At 49.3% G+C, this 24,292-nt stretch overlaps 1 long non-coding RNA gene across 1 annotated transcript; it reads right to left on the bottom strand.

Annotated features, from left to right (window-relative positions):
* Window positions 1–772: 772 nt before the first annotated feature.
* LOC146811930 (uncharacterized) lies at window positions 773–15,574 on the bottom strand. Its single transcript, XR_014966803.1, has 4 exons — window positions 15,460–15,574; window positions 2,157–2,274; window positions 1,463–1,580; window positions 773–886 (listed from the first exon to the last, which is right to left on the bottom strand). It is a non-coding gene; the product is annotated as an uncharacterized LOC146811930 (long non-coding RNA).
* Between the last annotated feature and the right edge of the window lie 8,718 nt (window positions 15,575–24,292).

Genomic DNA, 24,292 nt, shown 5'->3' with positions numbered 1-24,292 from the left:
CCACTAAAAGGTCCTGAGAGCCATCAGATGTTATGAACTTCTTTTAATGAGAGCAAAACGATTAAAGGCGAGTTTGACTTACCATAAAAATTGATAGAGGCATGCAGAAGGCTGATGAATTAGATTATTTTTTTTGTCTCAGCAACGCAGAGAGATTCTCCTCTGCAACACTGCCTCTGCTGGCAATGCAATATAATCTGCAGATGGAAAAGTCCACAGTTAGTCCATTACTAGAACTTGAATATTTCCAAACTAAAGACAACACTTCCAAATAAAATTATTTTCATAAAGCGTTCACTATTAGTACAATAGAGTCTGTAATATGGTGAAAATTTTAAGTTCACTAAAAATTCTATTCTCCATTTTAATTTCAACCTAGCACACTTCTCTCAATCCTATGCCTCATTTGCTACCACTCTACACAATTCTAGCACCTATATGAGGACGTAGATATAAAGATCGCTTTAGCAGCCAAGTGACAGCAAACCCTTCTCACTGGAATTCGTTTAGGTTATGGTACAACCCTAGCAATTCAGTGATCTGATAAGTTAAGGGAGAAAGGTTTATGCTACAGTTAGTGGAAATAATAAAAACTATGAGTAACAGAGACTAACATCTTTATTTTAGCACATCCCAATCAGTTAACCAATATTGCTACCATCTTGAAAAGTTATATTTATGCGGAAGACCCCACTAAACGGTCCTGAGAGCCATCAGATGTTATGAACTTCTTTTAATGAGAGCAAAACGATTAAAGGCGAGTTTGACTTACCATAAAAATTGATAGAGGCATGCAGAAGGCTTATGAATTAGATTTTTTTTTTGTCTCAGCAACGTTGAGAGATTCTCCTCTGCAACACTGCCTCGGCTGGCCATGCAATATAACCTGCAGATGGAGAAGTCCACCATTAGTCCATTATTAGAACTTGAATATTTCCAAACTAAAGACAACACTACCAAATAAAATTATTTTCATAAAGTGTTCACTATTAGTACAAGAGAGTCTGTAATATGGTGAAAATTCAAAGTTCACTAAAACTTCTATTCTCCATTTTAATTTCAACCTAGCACACTTCTCTCAATCCTATGCCTCATTTGCTACCACTCTCTACACAATTCTAGCACCTATATGAGAACGTAGATATAAAGATCTCTTTAGCAACCAAGTGACAGCAAACCCTTCTCACTGGAATTCTTTTAGGTTATGGAACAACCCTAGCAATTCAGTGATCTGATAAGTTAAGGGAGAAAGGTTTATGCTACAGTTAGTAAAATAATAGAAACTATGAGTAACAGAGGCTAACATCTTTATTTTAGCACATCCCAATCAGTTAACCAATATTGCTACCATCTTGAAAAGTTATATTGATACAGAAGACCCCACTAAAAGGTCCTGAGAGCCATCAGATGTTATGAACTTCTTATACTGAAAGCAAAACGATTAAAGAGAAGTTTGACTTACTATAAAAATTGATAGAGGCATGCAGAAGGCTGATGAATTTGATTTCTTTTGTTTTTGTCTCAGCAACACAGAGAGATTCTCCTATGCAACACTGCCTCTGCTGGCAATGCAAAATAACCTGCAGATGGAAAAGTCCACCATTAGTCCATTAATAGAACTTGAATATTTCCAAACTAAAGACAACACTACCAAATAAAATTATTTTCATAAAGCATTCACTATTAGTACAATAGAGTCTCTAATATGGTGAAAATTCAAAGTTCACCAAAAATTCTATTCTCCATTTTAATTTCAACCTAGCACACTTATCTCAATCCTATGCCTCATTTGCTACCACTCTCTACACAATTCTAGCACGTATATGAGGACGTAGATATAAAGATCTCTTTAGCAACCAAGTGACAGCAAACCCTTCTCACTGGAATTCTTTTAGGTTATGGAACAACCCTAGCAATTCAGTGATCTGATAATTTAAGGGAGAAAGGTTTATGCTACAGTTAGTAAAATACTAGAAACTATGAGTAACAGAGGCGAATATCTTTATTTTAGCACATCCCAATCAGTTAACCAATATTGCTACCATCTTGAAAAGTTATATTTATGCGTAAGACTCCACTAAAAGGTCCTGAGAGCCATCAGATCTTATGAACTTCTTTTAATGAGAGCTAAACGATTAAAGGCGAGTTTGACTTACCATATAAATGGATAGAGGCATGCAGAAGGCTGATGAATTTGATTTCTTTTGTTTTTGTCTCAGCAACACAGAGAGATTCTACTCTGCAACACTGCCTCTGCTGGCAATGCAAAATAACCTGCAGATGGAAAAGTCCACCATTAGTCCATTAATAGAACTTGAATATTTCCAAACTAAAGACAACACTACCAAATAAAATTATTTTCATAAAGCATTCACTATTAGTACAATAGAGTCTCTAATATGGTGAAAATTCAAAGTTCACCAAAAATTCTATTCTCCATTTTAATTTCAACCTAGCACACTTCTCTCAATCCTATGCCTCATTTGCTACCACTCTACACAATTCTAGCACCTATATGAGGACGTAGATATAAAGATCCCTTTAGCAGCCAAGTGACAGCAAACCCTTCTCACTGGAATTCGTTTAGGTTATGGTACAACCCTAGCAATTCAGTGTTCTGATAAGTTAAGGGAGAAAGGTTTATGCTACAGTAGGGTGCCAATTACGATCCTGTAAAAACCGGGTACGAACCGTCGGACGGAGCATATTCTCCGTCCGACGCGTACCCGGTCGTCAAAATCTACCAACATGGAATTACGATTCGCACGGAAACACCATTTCCGTACGAATCGTACAAAACCCCGACCGACGAAAATATACATACAAATGCGATCCGGGAATGCGCCGAGCTGACGTCGGGACGCGCGCAGCCTGCCATTCACGAACCAGGAATTACGATTCGCACCGACGTCATCCCGCACGGTGAATATTTTCCGGCTGCCAAAAACTGCCGGGAAATCAGGACGACGCGAACAAGGAGTACCAGTACGCGACGGACAGACAGGACGACGCGAACAAGGAGAACCCGTATGCGACGGACAGACATGGACCCGAACCTACGTGTCATCCCGGCCCTCATAGCAGTCCACCTCCTCTACAGGTTACGACGCAGACGCCGCACAAGGTCAGAACAACAAAGGGAGGGGGGAAAGGGGGGGGCAGGACCAGGGGCAGGCCACAAAACCCCCACCATAGTCACACAGCACACATGCCTTGGACATACCTGACCCTCAGGCCTTGGTCACTACGAGGGGGTGGGGGCGTGTCCAGCTAAGCCAGCGACCGCCACAACGGAAGTTCATGACGACGCGAACCGGCAACACAACCAGACAGGTACGTCCTGTACCCATGCCTTAAGAGCGTGGGTACGAGTCGTACCACGCTCACACCTACGTCACCCCAACAATGGCGGGACGGCACGTACTCACGTGGCAAAGGCCTGGGTACGGGCCGCACAAGCATCACATAGCGTGGGGAGGGATATGTACGGACCGTCCCCCCACCCCGTATGCATGGAGCGTACCCCCAACCCCAACAGTGTAAGTACGACACGTACCCCCACCCGCGTATGCATGGAGCGTACCCCCCCTGCCAACAGTGTAAGTACGACACGTACCTCCACCCGGGTATGCATGGAGCGTACCCCCCATGCCAACAGTGTAAGTACGACACGTACCTCCACCCGCGTATGCATGGAGCGTACCCCCCATGCCAACAGTGTAAGTACGACACGTACCCCCACCCGCGTATGCATGGAGCGTACCCCCATGCCAACAGTGTAAGTACGACACGTACCTCCACCCGCGTATGCATGGAGCATACCCCCAACCCCAACAGTGTGAGTACGACACGTACCCCCAACCGCGTATGCATGGAGTGTACCCCCATGCCAACAGTGTAAGTATGACACGTACCCCCACCCGCGTATGCATGGAGCGTACTCCCACCCCAACAGTGTAAGTACGACCCGTACCCCACCCGCGTATGCATGGAGCGTACGCCCCCTGCCAACAGTGAAAGTACGACACGTACCTCCACCCGCGTATGCATGGAGCGTACCCCCCATGCCAACAGTGTAAGTACGACACGTACCCCCACCCGCGTATGCATGGAGCGTACTCCCACCCCAACAGTGTAAGTACGACCCGTACCCCACCCGTGTATGCATGGAGCGTACCCCCCCTGCCAACAGTGTAAGTACGACACGTACCTCCACCCGCGTATGCATGGAGCGTACCCCCCATGCCAACAGTATAAGTACAACACGTACCCCCACCCGCGTATGCATGGAGCGTACTCCCACCCCAACAGTGTAAGTACGACCCGTACCCCACCCGTGTATGCATGGAGCATACCCCCCCTGCCAACAGTGTAAGTACGACACGTACCTCCACCCGCGTATGCATGGAGCGTACCCCCCATGCCAACAGTATAAGTACGACACGTACCCCCACCCGCGTATGCATGGAGCGTACTCCCACCCCAACAATGTAAGTACGACCCGTACCCCACCCGCGTATGCATGGAGCGTACCCCCCCGCCAACAGTGCAAGTACGACACATACCTCCACCCGCGTATGCATGGAGCGTACCCCCCATGCCAACAGTGTAAGTACGACACGTACCCCCACCCGCGAATGCATGGAGCGTACTCCCACCCCAACAGTGTAAGTACGACCCATACCCCACCCGCGTATGCATGGAGCGTACCCCTCTTGCCAACAGTGTAAGTACGACACGTACCCCCACCCGCATACGTATGGAGCCGACTCCCACCCCAACAGTGTAAGTACGAACCCTACCCCCATGGAGCGAACCCACACATGTGTATGTACTAAGCGTACAGATTGTGAAATAGGAGGGGTGTGTGCCTATCACTCCCAGCAGTGCCCAGAGGCAGGAGGGGTGGGTGCAGAGTCCTCCCACCAGTGCCCAGAGACAGGAGGGGTGGGTGCCTATCACTCCCAGCAGTGCCCAGAGACAGGAGGGGTGGGTGCCTATCACTCCCAGCAGTGCCCAGAGTCAGGAGGGGTGTGTGCCTATCACTCCCAGCAGTGCCCAGAGACAGGAGGGGTGTGTGCAGAGTCCTCCCAGCAGTGCCCAGAGACAGGAGGGGTGTGTGCAGAGTCCTCCCAGCAGTGCCCAGACACAGGAGGGGTGGGTGCCTATCACTCCCAGCAGTGCCCAGAGACAGGAGGGGTGTGTGCAGAGTCCTCCCAGCAGTGCCCAGAGACAGGAGGGGTGGGTGTGATGCACAGTGTGAGCCTTGATAATTGATTGTGTGTTTGCCCTCATTCCACCTGTGTACTTTCACTGGCACGTACTGCTTTTGCCCTTCCCCAGAGGAGTATGTCCCTATGGCAAAGGTGCAATGCGTTGGCTGCATGACATGCCTTGTTGTAACCAGCTAATTTGTTCACATATGTGTCTCTGTGACATGTTGCAGGTGTATTGATGTAGTGTCACTTGTTCATCCTCACAGGTAGGCGCCACTGCCAAGGAGCAGATCTGGCTGACCGCCGTCAGTGCCGTGAGGGGTGCGGATGGTCGGAGGCGGAGCCTGTCCCAGGTGAGGAAACGCTGGCAGGATATCCGGTGCTGGACGCGGAGGATCGCACGGGTCCTGCTGGGGGACTCACCTGAGAGCCGTAAGAACCGCGGGCGCCGCCGTCTCACCCACATCCACAAGCGTGTGCTGGCGGTGGTCTTTCCCAACTTGGACAGGCGCCTACAGGAGATGCAGCAGCAAGGGGGTAGGTACATGTGTGTTTGTTGTGTTTCACCTGCATTTGTACGTGCACTGTTCCATGGGTACACTGCCAGGGTTTTATGGTGCTGTGCGGATCCTGTTACCCACAGTGTTGCTGTGCTCTCCTGCCTCCCTTCCCCTCCTTGCAATGTGTTCCCTGGTCCATGCCAGAAGTCACAGTCACGAAAAAGGGGCACAGTCTGTGCCAGTGGACACTGCACTCACCTGATAACCTGGTCGCCCATACAGCATGGGGTACTGTGGGAGGATCACATCCACCAAAGCCATGTTCTCCTCCAGGGTGAATGGCTGTGACCTCTCCACAGCCCTTGACATGGTTCCAGGGAATCAGTAGCAGCAGCTGGGTCGTGGAATACAGAGATGTGCAGGCAAGTGCTCCCTCATGGGACCTGGCTGCCTTATATTTGCCTTGCTGGCCCATTTAATTCACAGGAGTGCAGAGTGATTGGTCACTCACATTTGCATCCTATGTTTCCTCCAATCCCTTCAAACCTAGCAGTCAGTGGGTTCTTATTCTGTCTTTTTCGTCAGCATGATGTCAACCCCACAAACACATTGCAACAATGTAGATTCATTCCAACTGACTTCTGCTGTGCACCTTCCAGAACAAATTCAAACTTAAAACTTGGTCTCCATGACAACCAGCATGCATGTAGGCCTTAATACTTGTCCCCCATGTGTCCCCTATGTAATTTGGAGCTTCACACACAGGTACGGTGCGTTCCGGGGCCCTAGGGCACCCCAAATGCAAAGCAACGGACCGTACACACGCCTGTACGCTCACTATCACTATGGGTGTCCTCGCGTATGCGTACTCGTAGTGATAGTGAGCGTACAGGCGTGTGTACGGTCCGTACCACTACGAGTACGCATACGCGAGGACACCCATAGTGATGGGGACCGTACAGGCGTGTGTACGGTCCGTACCACTACGAGTACGCATACGCGAGGACACCCATAGTGGTACGGACCGTACAGGCGTGTGTACGAGCCGTACCACTACGAGTACGCATACGCGAGGACACCCATAGTGATGGGGACCGTACAGGCGTGTGTACGGTCCGTACCACTACGAGTACGCATACGCGAGGACACCCATAGTGGTATGGACCGTACAGGCGTGTGTACGAGTCGTACCACTACGAGTACGCATACACGAGGACACCCATAGTGGTACGGACCGTACACACGCCTGTACGCTCACCATCACTATGGGTGTCCTCGCGTATGCGTACTCGTAGTGGTACGGCTCGTACGCACGCCTGTACGGTCCCCATCACTATGGGTGTCCTCGCGTATGCGTACTCGTAGTGGTACGGCTCGTACACACGCCTGTACGGTCCCCATCACTATGGGTGTCCTCGCGTATGCGTACTCGTAGTGATAGTGAGCGTACAGGCGTGTGTACGGTCCGTACCACTACGAGTACGCATACGCGAGGACACCCATAGTGATGGGGACCGTACAGGCGTGTGTACGAGCCGTACCACTATGGGTGTCCTCGCGTATGCGTACTCGTAGTGGTACGGACCGTACACACGCCTGTACGCTCACCATCATGATGGGTACACATACGGCAGCACTCCCATAGTGATACGGGAAGGTACACAGGCCCTCTTTGCAGTAGTACGGTGTTTTTCACACATCACAGTGGTGACAGGCAGCACACAGGAAGGGATAGGGCTGACATACTTGTCCATGGATGGACATCAAGGCATTGTCTGGCCAGTACTACATGTGTGGGGCACAGGTGTGAAAGGGTGTGATGTGGCACAATCCTCCTGAGTGGAGAAGGCACCAGATGTATGATGAGATGTGTACATATGTAATGTGTGACGTGCAATGTGTGCCAGGCATGCCCTTGACTCCTTTGACATGTGTGCATGTCGTACTGCACACTTGGCATGAGCGTCACTGGCATGGCACGGACACCAACTCACGGAAGTGTCCCCTGAGGCCCGGTACAGGGGTTACCACACCTGACATGTCACTACCCATGGTGCACAATGTGACTATGTCATGTATGTGTGGGGGGTTCACATTAGGTAGATGTTTGAGCTCCCTCGAAAGCTGCAGCTGTTGCAGCAACCAACATGTGTCTGTGTGTAGATGGCCATGGCACACTGTTACGCACACCAGGCCACATGTGGTCTCGGATGTGAGGTGTGTATGTATGCATGGGACACAGATTAGCGTAACAAGGACATGTCTGCATCCTCTCTATGAATGTGTGGTGAGTCATCACATGTGCACCTTCATGGCAAGGTGTGTGGGCTGTCCTAGTGTAATGTCATGTGACCTGTGGCTCTAGTGTTCCGCTACCAGTCTCTGCAATCGACATCATACTTCTGCTGATGTGTGGGTGTATGTCACTCCTGTCTTGCGTCTGGCTGTTCACTTGCACTGGGACACAGCTAATCCCATGCCATGGCATGCGGAGGTTCTCAATCTGCGTCTGTCGCTGGGTCTTGGGAGGAGTGTCACCTGCCAGCCATACGTGTCCAGGGCATGTGGCACATACCTCACTCCGTATGTAGCATATGTGTATAAACAGATTAACATGTGCTCAGGACAAATTATTTGTTGTTGTGGTGCACCGACTCCTCCTTGTCATTTCCGATTTCCTGCAGAGCGCCGCCTCTTCCCCGAGCAATTACGGACTTGGCTGCCATGCGGGAGAATGATTGTATCCGGTGCTACCGCTTCCCCCAACGGTTGATTCTGGATTTGACGGCGAGACTGGCACCACACCTGCAACCGCTGCACAGGTATCCTACGGCACTGACACCCAAGCTGAAGGTAATGGCAGCCCTACATTTTCTAGCCACGGGTACCTTTCAAAATACCATAGCTCATGTTGGTGGCATGTCCCAGAGCATGTTCTGCCGTGTGCTGCATGATTTCTTAGAGGCCATGTTGATTCACCTGGATGAGTTTATCCATTTCCCAACCCCTGAAATGTTAACTGTGGTCAAGCGTGGATTCTATGCCCTGGGAGGGATGCCCCATGTCATTGGGTCCATAGATGGGACACATGTAGCTTTGGTACCACCACACGCACGGGAGGTAATGTACAGGAATCGCAAACACTACCACTCCATCAATGCCCTTGTGGTGTGTCTGTCCAACATGGTGATTTCACATGTCTGTGCTCGTTTTCCAGGATCAGCACACGATGCCTACATCATGAGGCGTAGCAGGATGCCTGAAATGATGACGCAGCTGCGCAACGAACGAGCATGTGTTGTTGGTGGGTACAGTCTGTCTGTCCTGTATTTTGCGTAGACTTCCAGCACGACCGCTTCTCCTGTTCTAACGATGTCCATGTGCTTCCCATGTAGGGGACGCTGGATATCCCAACATGCCATGGCTGATCACACCTCTCCGCAACCCCATCACGCCGGCCCAGCTCCGCTACAACACCGCCCATGGCCGGACAAGGCGAGTGATAGAGAGGACGTTTGGCCTGCTGAAGAGCCGATTCAGGTGCCTACACAAGACCGGCAGCGCACTCCCATATGCCCCGGCGAAGGTCTGCAAGATCTTCATGGTCTGCTGCATGCTGCACAACATGGCAGTTGAGAAAGCTGTGCCACTCATCCTGGATCAAGATGACGAGGACCATCCACCCGTGGAGGACGAAGGGCTTGGCAATGGGGCTAGTGATGTGGAGGATGTGGAGCCGCAAGAGGACATCCGGACTCGGCTCATACGCGACTTCTTTGCTTAGTGGTGAGTACCAGTGTCTGAGTGTGCACGCATTGGTCCCCGTGTGGCATGTGTTGTGATGTGTTTCTCCACCTGCATGTATGGCACGTGAGTCAGAGGTGTGTGTGGGTGTGTCACTGGAGTGATGGTGCCAGTGATGGTTGTATATCCCCAGTCATAATTGTGACCTAGCATGTTGTCATCCATACATGTGTCGAGTAAATGCACATGCAAGTGGCTGTGCTTCTTGTGTCTGACTGCTTGTGTGTCTCTCTTCCCCAGGTACTTGCGCATGCCGTCTGCTGCTTGCATTGTTGTGGCACTGATATTCCTTATGGACACGTCATCGTGTGCTGACTCAGCGTTACACGCACGGACAAGTTTGGAAGTCTCCTTAGGGTAAGGGATGCATCAGGGGTGTATTGGGTGTGGCAGTTGTTCACGATGTATGCACACTGCCCCTGTCGATGTTTGGTTCCTCTGCAGACATGTCGCATCACCATGGTGCACATGACATGCAGCTGGGTACCCCTGAATAGATGGTCAGACTTGTTCACAGTCATCAGTGATGGGATAGTGGATTGTGATGATGGCATCAATGTGTGTAACACTGCCCTTGGACACATACGGTTTGCATAGGGTTGACATGCTGTGGGACGTCCACATCAGCTGATCAATGGTGTATGGCAGGCTCTCCGTGAGCAGCTGGGGGTGTTTAGCTGTTAGCCGACACTTGTGTGCCAGTTCCATGGCTATCACGCATTTGTGCTGCAAAAGGGGGGTGGCAGTGTTGGACCCACATGTTACTCCACATGAAGTGTTCATGTGTACTTCAAGTTGCCTCTGCAATCCCGAGAACATGACTAATAAAGGTGTCCCTATGCCTCCAAGGTGCCTCTTCTCTGTCAATGCTGGTGTGTTGCCACGGTGCATCCTGCATGTCTGGCATGGTTTTCCCTGATAGTGGCTATGTGTCTTATGTGTCGAGTGGCAAGCTGTTTGTGTGGGATTAGACTGTGTATTGTGCATGATGTCCATGACTGTGTGGGTATTGTGACATGTGCCATCCCCATGCATCCAACGTTGGCCAGGCCCCCATTATGTGCATCCACCGGACTCAAGCTTGCAGGACATGGTTCTGCCACCTGTATACACATACCTGGGTGCCCCCCAGGACACTGGACATGATCCCTGACCTCTGCGCATGACTGTTGCTGTACTCAATATGTCTGTCAGCACGGTTGTGCGGCCACCCCCTCAGCTGGTTGGGCCCATCACGGGTGTGTATGGTGCTCCATGTCTGTCTTGCCTAATACACTGTGACCCGTGTGTCCTGTGCCAGTCTCATGCCCCAGGGTGTGGATGGTTGAAGTCAAAAGAGAACTCAGGCATGGTTAGACTTTACAAGACACATGTAAGGTAATAATGCAACCAGCAGGCATCTTCTCATCATGGTGCGACTTTTTATTTTAGGGGGGGGGGGGATATGACATGAGGGGCTTTCCGGGTGTTTGGAATCCAAAGTTCAGTAGGGGAGTTGGTGTCCTTGCCATTGGAAATCCTCAGAGTCCATGCCACAGTCTTTGTCAACATTGGTCAGACGGTGACCAGCAAGGCCATGTGGCAGAGAATGTCTTTTGATGCTGTGATGCTGTTGCTCCAGTGGGCCAGGTGCCAGGCCAGGTGTCCTGGGAGATGGTGATGTAGCGCCGACCCTCACGGTTGTTTCCGTGGACGACCCGGCCTCCTGCGGGGAGCCTCAGAAGCAGGCCGTGACGACGTCTGGTATGCTCCATCGGATGTTTCCTCCTCCTCCTGATCCCTCCCTGTGGGTGGTGATGTTCTCCGCCTTCTGGCACAGGGAGGGTTGCCCATGTTGTCGGCCATCCGACGGAGTGTATCGTGAATTCCCGTGTACGCCGTCACGAGCTCAGCCTGTCCGTCCTCCATCCGTGTTGCAGTAGACAGGCATGTAGCTCTGCATGTTGCTGAGCCTGCTGGGTCTTGATCCCCTCGAGGACGGACACAACCTGAGCCAGGCCCGTGGTGTCCTGCCGGTATGTGTCCAGGATGTTTCGGACATGGGAAAATACCGGGTCCCCAGCCAACTGGTCAGGCTGGCGCCTCCGCCGTCCTCCACTCCCACCACCCCTGCCCACTTGCACCTGGCCTGCCCTTGTGGGCACATCGGGTCTCCGGGACCCCTGAGGGGTGTCAATTGGCGTTGTCGCCTGCCTCCTCCTGGGTGCCCGGGACACTGTGTCCCTCCTGGCCAGCCTGGCTGCTTTGTGGTGGTGGGGCAGGGATCCTGGGTGTCTCCTGGGATGTGGCAGGAGTGGGGGTGGTGGTTGGCCCCGTTGTACCTGACGCAGGTGCTGCAGGTCGTTGGACACCAGAGGGGCCAGGTTGGTCGGGGTCGGGTTGGTCCACAGAGTGGTGAGAGTCGTCGCTGCCGGTGGGATCGGCCTCCCGCAGAGCCGGGTCCTGTGAGTCTTCCCCCCCAGTGTTGGGGGGTGAACCACGAGGTTGACCTGTGTGTGAGAGAGACAATGTTAATTTAGGTCCATGCTACATCCATGTTTCATCAGTTCCAAAGTTGGAACATTTCCTCTGGGAATTTGGTTCTGTCTGGCATTCCACTCACAGTGCACTTGTGCATGGGTGTGTCCCTTGGGCACAGGTTTGGCGCCTTTAACTATGTGTGGCACAGTCTTACTTGCTGCGTCAAGTTTGACTGCAGTCAGCAGTGGAGTGGGCAGGTGTGGCAAGCCGTGCATTGGCACCTTCCGTGTTGCACTGTACGTGGGCACATGAAGTAGTTACACACACTTCAATGATGCAGGTAGCTGTCGTTGTGCTCGTGCACAGGTTGTGACATGGCCCTGTGTTCAGCCATGGAGGAGAGGGGGGGGTGCTGGCACTGGCCACCCTGGTCTACATGCACGCAGTCCACCTGCTGACGAGCAGACATTCCCACACACCAAAGGACTGATTTGCTCTCCCTGTGTCTCCCTCCCTCTCTGTCCCCCTCTCCCTCCCTCTCTGTCCCCCTCTCCCTCCGTCCCCCTCTCCCTCCCTCTCTGTCCCCCTCTCCCTCCCTCTCTGTCCCCCTCTCCCTCCCTCTGTGTGTCAGCCTCCTCCCTCTGTCCGTCTCCCTGTGTCTCCCTCCCTCTCTGCCCCCCTCTCCCTCCCTCTCTGTCCCCCTCTCCCTCCCTCTCTGTCCCCCTCTCCCTCCCTCTCTGTCCCCCTCTCCCTCCCTCCGTGTGTCGGCCTCCTCCCTCTGTCCGTCTTCCTGTGTCTCCCTCCCTCTCTGTCCCCCTCTCCCTCCCTCTCCCTCCCTCTGTGTGTCAGCCTCCTCCCTCTGTCCGTCTCCCTGTGTCTCCCTCCCTCTCTGTCCCCCTCTCCCTCCCTCTCTGTCCCCCTCTCCCTCCCTCTCTGTCCCCCTCTCCCTCCCTCTGTGTGTCACCCTCTGTCACCTCAGCCCAGCTTCCTGGGCACACACTGTTAGCAGATCTTTGAATGGCCCTTGGATTGTTGATGTGAGTTTGTTTCTGATCTCCAGGCACCCATTGGGTGTAGTGTGTGTCTCTGCGCTGCTGCTGTGGTGGTGTGTGCTGCCACTCTTTCACAATGTTGGCTGTTCATTAGCTGCTGTCATGTGCAAAACAGTGCCTTCACCCCCATGTGTTGATGCAAGGCGTCCGCCATTTGCTGGCGAGTCTTTCCTGTGTGGGGACACACTGTTTGTCTGGCTGTGACCTAGGCCATATGGGCAGAGGGCATTGTTGTCTGCTTCTGAGTTGCACTATGTGAATTTTGGGGCCCACCCTCCCGCCATCCGGGTTACCGTGTCATGTGTTGGTGTCTTCTGTGGCCTATGACTTGACATTGTCCAGCTGGGTGCATGGGGCATGGTGGCGCCAGTGGCATGTGCGTGTTCATGGAGTGTGGTGGAGTCATGCGATAGCTTGGGGTGGTTGCGTGCCTGTTAGTGATTTTGGTTGTGGATGACGTTCCCCCCCATGTGAGGTGCGTTGTTTGTGTACTCACCCGGGTCTCGGAGTCCTCCTAATCCTTCGACTGCCTCCACCAGCTGTATGGCCATCACCCTCTCCTCCCAGGGCTGGTAGTGTACGGGTCTGTGGGACGGCCCTCCTCCAGTGGCGTTGGCCTGGTTGTGTTCATCCAGCATCTTGGCTCGGACCCTCCTCCGCAGATCGTACCACCTGGCTTGGCATTCATGCCTGGTCCTTCTGGTGGACGCAACAGCATTCACAGCATCGACGATGGTCTGCCACATGGCTGTTTTTTCTGACATGCTGGTCTGTCTGACCAAGGTTCCAAAGAGCTGTGGCTCGACTCTGAGGATTTCATCGACAAGGACCTCCAACTCTCGGTTACTGAACTTTGGATTCTTGTTAGTGGGCATGGTGAGGGGTGTGGGTGTGGATGGTGGGGGGGTGTGGATGGTGGGGGGGTGTGGATGGTTGTGGGTGTGTGGGTGTGGTTGTGCAGGTGTGTGTGTGAATGTGATGAGGGTGTGTTTGAGAAGGTGGTTGTGTGAAGGTGTGCAAGTGTAAGGTGTGGTGTAGCTTCTAGTTTGGTGCTGTAGGTTGTCTGTGGGGTCTGGCAGCAGTGAGTCTGTTGCAAAGGCTCATGGTTTGTGTGTGTGGGCCCTTTTTATTGGTCCATTGGTGGGTGTGGCTGTGTTTGAACTTTGGGTGGGTGGGTTATAAGGAGTGGTGGTGTTTTGGGCCTCTGTTTGTTTATGGCTATTGCAGGTCAGTGAATGTGTTGTTTTGGTAGTTGTTGGACATGTTTTGTTGCTTTGTGCCATTCGAATGGTGTACGTGCGTTTTTTGGCGTGTATACGGTGTGTACATGGGCCTTTTTGTTGTACAGTGCTGTCCTTGTGTGTGGCTTGGTACGAGTCGTACTATCGGTTGTGATGTTGGGGCCTGGGGTGCGCTCCGTCCTTAGGATGTTGTGGTGTGGGTACGCTCCATGCATACGCGGGTGGGGGTAGGACTCGAACGTACAGGGGTGTACATACACGGTGGTACGACACGTACAGGGGTGGGGGTACGACTCGAACGTACAGGGGTGTACATACACGGTGGTACGACACGTACAGGGGTGGGGGTACGACTCGAACGTACAGGGGTGTACATACACGGGGTACGACACGTACAGGGGTGGGGGTACGACTGACGTACACGGGTGTAGGTACACGGGGGAAGACACGTACAGGGGTGGGGGTACGACTCTGACGTACACGGGTGTGCATACACGGTGGTACGACACATACAGGGGTGGGGGTACGACTAGAACGTACAGGGGTGTACATACACGGATGTGGGGTTCGACACGTACACGGGTGTACATACAGGGGGGGTGTACATTAACGGGGAGTACGACTCGAACGTATGGGTGCTGGGGGGAGTGTTGGGCGCGTATGCGGGCACATGTCTCCATGGTTGCAATGGGAGTTCGGTGCGGACGGTGTTTTTACCATACGGTTGTGAGATCGGACAAACGGGTTGGATCGTGATTCCTCGGTCGGACTTCACTTTTCACATTTGTACGGTAAATCGTCCGAGGACGTGTCGGACACATTTTCCGACCCGAGGACGTGTGGGAAAATATTCCGAATGCGGTTCGTATGGACTTTTTACCATGCGAATCATGATTGCCAGTTTGTACGGCACTGGTACGATTCGTACGGTAAAAAGACCGGATACGAGTCGTACGGGGAAAATTTTTACCGGATCGTAATTGCCACCTTAGTGGAAATAATGAAAACTATGAGTAACAGAGACTAACATCTTGATTTTAGCACATCCCAATCAGTTAACCAATATTGCTACCATCTTGAAAAGTTATATTTATGCGGAAGACCCCACTAAAAGGTCCTGAGAGCCATCAGATGTTATGAACTTCTTTTAATGAGAGCAAAACGATTAAATGCGAGTTTGACTTACCATAAAATTTGATAGAGGCATGCAGAAGGCTGATGAATTAGATTATTTTTTTTGTCTCAGCAACGCAGAGAGATTCTCCTCTGCAACACTGCCTCTGCTGGCAATGCAATATAACCTGCAAATGGAAAAGTCCACCATTAGTCCATTAATAGAACTTGAATATTTCCAAACTAAAGACAACACTACCAAATAAAATTATTTTCATAAAGCGTTCACTATTAGTACAATAGAGTCTGTAATATGGTGAAAATTCAAAGTTCACTAAAAATTCTATTCTCCATTTTAATTTCAACCTAGCACACTTCTCTCAATCTTATGCCTCATTTGCTACCACTCTCTACACAATTCTAGCACCTATATGAGGACGTAGATATAAAGAACTCTTTAGCAGCCAAGTGACAGCAAACCCTTCTCACTGGAATTCTTTTAGGTTATGGTACAACCCTAGCAATTCAGTGATCTGATAAGTTAAGGGAGAAAGGTTTATGCTACAGTTAGTTGAAATAATAAAAACTATGAGTAACAGAGACCAACATCTTTATTTTAGCACATCCCAATCAGTTAACCAATATTGCTACCATCTTGAAAAGTTATATTTATGTGGAAGACCCCACTAAAAGGTCCTGGGAGCCATCAGATGTTATGAACCTTTTTTAATGAGAGCAGAACGATTAAAGGGGAGTTTGACTTACCATAAAAATTGATAGAGGCATGCAGAAGGCTGATGAATGTGATTTTTTTTTATTTTGTCTCAGCAACGCAGAGAGATTCTACTCTGCAACACTGCCTCTGCTGGCAATGCAATATAATCTGCAGATGGAAAAGTCCACCGTTAGTCCATTATTAGAACTTGAATATTTCCAAACTAAAGACAACACTACCAAATAAAATTATTTTCATAAAGCATTCACTATTAGTACAATAGAGTATGTAATATGGTGAAAATTCAAAGTTTACTAAAACGTCTATTCTCCATTTTAATTTCAACCTAGCACACTTCTCTCAATCCTATGCCTCATTTGCTACCACTCTCCACAATTCTAGCACCTATATGAGGACGTAGATATAAAGATCTCTTTAGCAGCCAAGTGACAGCAAACCCTTCTCACTGGAATTCTTTTAGGTTATGGTACAACCCTAGCAATTCGGTGATCTGATAAGTTAAGGGAGAAAGGTTTATGCTACAGTTAGTGGAATTAATAAAAACTATGAGTAACAGAGACTAACATCTTTATTTTAGCACATCCCAATCAGTTAACCAATATTGCTACCATCTTGAAAAGTTATATTTATGTGGAAGACCCCACTAAAAGGTCCTCGGAGCCATCAGATGTTATGAACCTTTTTTAATGAGAGCAAATCAATTAAAAGCGAGTTTGACTTACCATATAAATTGATAGAGGCATGCAGAAGGCTGATGAATTTGAGTTCCTTTTTTTTGTCTCAGCAACGCAGAAAGATTCTCCTCTGCAACACTACCTCAGCTGGCCATTCAATATAATCTACAGATGGAAAAGGCCACCGTTAGTCCATTAGACAGGAGGACCAGACATCTGCAATTACGCACTAGGGACCTATCTGCGATTATTACTGCAAGGCAAGTAGAGGTGCTAATGGGAAAGTACTCTGCACCATTGAAAACATTAGGCTCCTATTTAAAGTGGGCTGGAGTTAGAAGAACACAGTTTCTAAACAGCAGTCCCTCTTGTGTATCAGACTACGACACACAGAGTGCAGGGAAACAGGTTAAAAAGCTTCCCTCCATGTGAAAGTAATTCTAATCTCAATTTCAATCTAGCACACTTTTCTCAATCCTATGCCTCATTTGCTACCACTCTCTACACAACTCTAGCACGTATATGAGGACGTAGATAGAAATATCTCTTTAGCAGCCTCTCCCTCCACTACGAACCTAGCACCTCAGAGACACATTACTATATCCCCCTGAGGTGATCCAGCAGATTTTGAAGACATTACAAGACTACTTGTTGACAAATTACACTACTGAGACCCCCATACTTACCGTTTTGGATACAATGAAGGCGGTGGTTAGAGGGGAATCTTTTGCAGTTGCCTCCTCGGATAATAAGATCCTTAGAAACAAGAGCGACATCCTGACGAAACAGGTATAGGAGCTAGAGCGCATACACCAGAGGACTAGCGCACCCTTGTCTGGGAAAAGCTAGAGACTGCAAAGGCGCAACTGACCAGCCGAGACCTAGATAGGGCAGAGTACGCAGCGCTTAGACTTCGCCACACTTTATACATCTGGTGGACAGGTGCGAAAGATTGCTGGCCAATAGGCTAAGAGTAGAGAGACAAACATCTGGAATCACATTGGTGCTTACCTCGAGGGGAGATGTACAGGTCACAGACCCGCAGATTGCTGAAATGTTTCGCCAATATTACGCTGGGCTCTACGAGTTGCAAGATCTCCCCCCTGACACCCCAGCTCAATACGTTTGAGAAGCGGCCACCAATAAAATAACACAATACCAGGCTGAGTCATTAGAGTCCCCTATCAGGATAGGGGAGGTGATATCTGCCATCTCTAAACAGAAACGTCCTTGTTTTTTTATGGTAAGACCTTTTGCTCCATTGTTGCCCTTGTCCCCACTAGAGTATACAATGCCGTCAGAACCACTTCACCACTTCGATCAACTATGCTGGAAGCCTCAGTGGTCTTAATACCCAAGCCCAGTAAGGACAGATGCTAGTGTGCCTCTTACAAGCCAATCTCTCTCCTTGACGTAAACCTAAAACTGTTCACTGGGATTCTAGCATCACGACTATCCCCCCTCCTTTCTGGCCTGATAGACCCAGCCCAGGCAGGATTTGTGCCCAATCATCAATGCGCTGATAACACTAAGCCACTACTCCATATCGTTGATAAAGCACAGCGCTTTGACACCGAACACATGCGCCTCTCTATCGATGCAGGAAAGGTGTTCATTAGGGTGCTGGCCTTATCTAAGAGACCTTGCAACATTTTGGCCTCCCCGCTAGATTATTAAAATTGGTCTTAAATAGTGACAGTAGACCAGTGACAACGCATGGCTTCACCTCCACCTCTATCCCTTTCCCCATCCAGTGAGGTACGAGCAGGGGTGCCCGATTTCCCTCCTTCGCTTCCTTCTATACATGGAGCCAATAGCCAAAAGGACTCGCAACAACCCTCTTATTGCTGGGGTGCACTTCAGAAGGAGATGAACACACACTTAGTTTATATGCGGATGATGTAGTGGCAACATTAGAAGACACACAGACTTCCCTTCTGGCCTTTTTGGCCAAATTGGAACAATTTACTCAAGCAGCAGGCTTCAAGTTCAATATCCATAAATCCCAAGCTATCAGCCTATCCGTTACAGTTCCCACACTGGTGGCATTGCAATACACCGACCCCATTAAATGGGCACCACCTGTAATACCTTATCCTGGGGATAAAACTCACTGCAAATACACAACGCATAATATCATTGAATTACACCACATTATTCCACCAAATACAAACAGACCAACACTGCTGCAGCCCACACACGCTGTCTTGACTTGGTCGAGTCGTGGCAGTAAAAATGACAATACTACCAAAGATACTATTCTTCTTCCGAACCCTCCTGCTGGAACCCCCCCAGGCATAATACACCCCTTGCAGCATAAGGTGGAATGTTTCATATGGGCAGACAAGAGACCTCGCCTGCACAAAGAACTGTGCTATACATCGCCGAATGAGGGAGGCTTGGGGGTGCTGAACTTACGGGAGAACTTCAGGGCATTACAGCTGAAGACATTTGTGGAGTGGTCACGCCAAGAATCCAAAAAACATCGGCTTTTTGTGGATAGAGCAGTAACGGGACAATCTCTGTGGAAGATCCCCTTCCTTCCCAGGTCGATATGCCCCAAAAGTCTCTCTCTCTCACCTGTCACGCAGGCCCCTCTGGTGATGTGGGAGGGGCCGTAGAGAAAAGAGCCTTAACATTTCCATTGCCACTAACACCCAAAGTGTGTGACCCAGAATTCAACAGCAGTGAATTTACCACTGGTCTCGACTCAGGGGACTTTTATTCAGGGGACCCCGGAAGGCCAGAGGTCTAGTTGACACTTCTTTAACAAGTCCATCCCCTTGACTTTCAAGAACTTCTGCCTACAACAGTAGCACCTGAAAAATTAACATTATCAATATCAGCAGATCAGACACTAGATGACCCATCCTGGGGTTCGATGCCAGGTGCAACACCTTATAACTACATTTGAGAGGTGGTTGCTGTCTAAATCCTCAAACACTTGCCTCACACCTGAACTATACAGCCTACTTCGACCACCTCCAGAGGTTAATAAATCCCTGAGTCAGAGGAGATAGGACTCAGAACTGAGCCACACATTTACACAATGGGAATGGGAGGACATTTACTATAGAGCCCGACACACTGCACACAATGTAGCAAGTATAGAGACAACTACTAAAATAGCCACTTATTGGTACTTAACACCCCCTAGACTTAATGGGGGAAACCTGCTAGAGACCCCCTATGTTGGCACAACTGCGGTTCTCAGGGTAGGTTGAAACACTTATTATGGGAATGCCTTCAAATCGTTAACTATTGGACTCACGTGCTCGATGATATCGACACTCACTTTGATACACAGCTCCCCCACTTCACAGCCTACATTCAACTAGGGCTGCCCTACTCTCTCACATTCCCCTTAAATCACGCAGAAGCCATCAGATTGGTCCACCAATGTGAGCGGCCCTTCAGAATATTCTGGCTCAGTGGGGGGGATCGCATATGGTTTATTCTGGGTATTGCATGCATCCCTCGCTCTCAAACCAAGGAGCCTCATTCCCTGACCTCTGGAAACCATTTCTATCAATTCTCACCTCTAAATTCCAAGAACTCACTTGTCCTAAGTACTTACAGCTTTTAAGACTCACTGTGCCCCTACCGGCAGCACCGTGAGTTGCAGCGGTGGCTTACACAAACGTATCTGATTTATAACGGGTGGGATGGGGGGTTCTGCTCTAGCAATGTCATATGCTCTCCTACGATTAGTAGGGTTCCAGATTTGTATGCGATTTCTTTGTTTTCCCCACTGTATTTCCTGTAAATCAATAAATATCAGGTCTATCAAGCCTCAGAATAGAATAATCTGGGGGAATGTTGGGGGTGGCCTGCAGCCAGGTTTTCCAAGAGGAACGTGCAACAGGCTGGTGGCTGAAAATGAGGTCAACACCTTCGGCTTTGTGCTTTAGAAGAGATCACCGGTTGAGTAAAAAAAAAAAAAAAAACACACTGAGCGGACTTAGGGCTATTCCCCTCGGGCTTCATCATAGACATTGCAGAGATGGTGGAGTGGCACTTACCACAAGAAGTCATACCATTAGACAGGTCCATAGTGTCGTGGCAGGTTTCCATAAATGCAGGGGTGAGGGAGAGATGCTCAGTCACCCAGTAGCACAAGATAGGTGGAGCGGAACCGCCAGGGGGCCTGGGCCCTGGCACCATCCAGGAAGAGACAGGAGCAGACGGACTTGCCTTTGGCGTTAATTCGGCAGCTGCCATGCAATTATAGCCTGCCTCCACAGAGGCTGTGGCTAAAATGCCAAGAATCGGTGGGACATTAAAATACGAACTGGAGCCCGGAAACTATGCTCCAAGCTAATTATGTGCTCATTGCAAGGGTTAACCTTCCCCGCCCTCCACACACTTGCCTTCGGATGTCACCTTGGGGGTGGCTTGGCTTTTCAGAAAACCTTGGCGTGGTGGTGGGCAGACTTTGTTAACTGTGATTGGAAGAGGTACAAGCATGCTGACGTCTGCATGCGTGTAACTCTTCCGATCACAAGTTTCAATTCTAATGTGTTTTTTTCTTTTACAGCCCAGAGGTACAGTCTAACCTGAATATCTCCCAACCCCCTGAGCCCGAAATGTTGAAGGACAACCTGTCACATCCATTAAGTGTTATTTCTAACTGATCTCTTTCTGCGCCACATCAGAACACATTTCAGCGAGGATAAGTGGAACTGCATGCTATCTAGTCGAATTACAACTGTCACGCCTTCTTCTACCACACCAGTAATGCTCAATTGCAAGTCTGAGCCTTAAACATCCATGAACGAAGTGACGATTGAATACAGTACGGCCTTCTTAGTAAACCATGCATGTAAACTGTACCTGCATATTTAAAACTGTGGAACTTATCAAAATGTGTATATTTACAAGTTTGTTTTTTGTCCAGTAGAGCCCATCGCAACAGATCAACCTTGGGCCATCCTCACATCCCCAAGTCAAGCCGACAGACTTCCACATTTTGAAAGTGATTAAAACATGCAGTTTAGGAAGGTAGGTATTCCTTACAGGGCCGGACTGGGAACCAAAACCGGCCCTGGTAAAGTGCTCGGCCGGCCCCGCAGGGGGTAGGGTGTGCGACCGAGCTATTTGCCAGGGCCGGTTTCGGCCTTTTTTGTTACAGGGCTGATATTGCAACTATGCTGCAAAAATGTCCCTGAAACAAAAACTGCCCCCAGGGGCGCGAAACCAGCCCCTGCCCTAGCGGCCCACCGGGGAACGCCCGGTGCCCGCTACGGCCAGTCCGGCCCCGATTCCTTACCTCAAATGATACCCTGCGTATACAGCTGGAGACAAGCTATAATTTGTGCTGGACTACATAAACATTGGCGATGTGGGTGCCCTTTTTAAATTCCTGTCTCGTTACATTTATTGTCCGGTATGTTGCCCTGTCCAAATATAAAATCTAAACATTAAGTTGGGTGGAGTCTGGAATGTACCGCACCGTCATAAGCTGCCAGGTTTCTGTTGGCTTCTGGCTCCAGTCCTCTTCTGGGTATTTTCTCAAGGCTTCCTCCTCTCAGCTGGGTATCTAGGCCTAACTCCATGCACTGTTTAATCTATACTTGGCACAGTGAATAACCCCCTGCCTTCTATAACTTCTGCTGCTGTTCCACCATCTCCAGAGCGAACGGTGCTTCCTGGAATGAAGGGCTCATTTTTATGCTCCTAAAATTGCCAGTGCACCGGGCTATTTACATTCACTGAACATAGTGTACAGCTGAGCAGTTATTACCGATTTATTCAGTGTAAGCTGCTGCTAAGAACTTTGTTTTCTGTACTCTCTACCTACCTCCCCTGCAATGCGCAGGCCTGCACAACTAATATTTCTTGCAAACATTATGGCCGTCACCCCCTTTTTACCAAATAGGTCACTTTTGACCGGTAAACATTTCGGAGGTCAAAAATGTATTTTCCCTATCTGTTCTAAACCGGAGTTAGATGAGCATGCTGGTAGGCCCCAAGCCTCCTGCAGTGATGCTGCTAACTGCCTTTTCAAGGGTATCTAACAATATTTTGGTTTTTAAAATATTTCGATTGAAAGGCGCCCCCTTTTCTTAAAATTCTGCATAAAAAAAGACTAAACGGACCCCTATAATCACCCCCCCCCCCCCCCGGTCCAGTCTTTCTAGGCACTCTCAACACCTACAACTAAAAGGTTCAGTTTTTTTAAGATCCTTGTGGTTGCATGCACTTTCAGATAAGTGACAAATGCTAACTTCTGTTGGATATACACTGGATACCTTTCAAACAATTTAATTGTGGCATAGCTTTAATTCTTTTAGACTTGCAGCCAGAGAACATGCTGCACTACTCTCAGGGCCGCACACCAGCACAACGTCCACCTTCTGCGGCACACCAGAAGTAAGCAAAGATGGCGTTTCACTCAATATCATGGGGCCACTGGCAAGCTCAGATAACAAAATTATATTATATAAAAATAGCCGTGCTCAGGGTAGAGTTGTTTTAAGTAGAAGTGTTTCACATGTGATTTAATCCTTTGGACCGCTACGTAATCACATTTGCAGTGCAACATAAATGTGTCACTCTCTTGCGGTCATAAATCTGAACCACCTGAAGCACCCCATCTAATTAAAATCCACTACATAACACTCGACAACGCAATATACCATTCCACATATTTAAACTCCATTACGCACAATTCCACTCCACATAATTCCTTCACACTCAAAACCACAAAATTACCATCCACATAATTTAACAGCACACCATGTCACATTATTTCCACTACACAGATCCACTCCACACAATTCCACGCCACATAATTACACAACTAACCCAATCCAAACCACATAATTCCACTACACACACACACATTCACTCCATGACAGAGATAAAAATACATTGCCATTTACAATGTGACTAGCTCAAACAAATGAGAGACCGATTGCATTTCCAATGCTGGTTTGCATTTAGCACCATCTACCCCAGTAATGGACTCGTACCGCTGCAGGTGATTAAAAGGCAAAGGCAGTGAACTGACAAGCCAGATCTCAACTCTATGGCTTACAGGTTGTGTCCCGGTACGAGCTGCAAGCCTTGACCACTTCTTTAAAATGAAAATGCTACATCAACCCCAGCCGATGTGGGCTTTTCACACATTCCACTACTTTTGTAAAGCCCCCTCCTCCCCACCCAGGAGTACTCGCATATCTCAGTGCTAATTGAGTATGAGATCAATCGCGTCCATTAAAAGGGCGCATTTGTGTGAAAGGCACTGCTAAGAAGTTGTTTTTGCTTCAATTTGCTCTTTATCCCTGCCCCGCTATAAAACTGTCCAAAACATCACCAGAACTAGCTCCCCTCTTTTTAACCCACCAACAAAAATGTAACTTTCTCGGGCCTTTTACAAACACTGGATTATTGGAGTAAGCACCCTGTGCAGTCAGAAAGGAAATGTTTATGTTACCTAAGACATCGCACATCTTCTGGAACACCTAGAACATCACCTACCCTGCCTGCTTCAA

This window comes from Triturus cristatus, chromosome 7 (genome assembly GCF_964204655.1).
Source record: "Triturus cristatus chromosome 7, aTriCri1.1, whole genome shotgun sequence".
In the NCBI taxonomy this organism is placed as follows: Eukaryota; Metazoa; Chordata; class Amphibia; order Caudata; family Salamandridae; genus Triturus; species Triturus cristatus.
The sequence above is the reverse complement of the archived record's forward strand: the minus strand, read 5'-3'. Positions and strand labels throughout refer to the sequence as shown.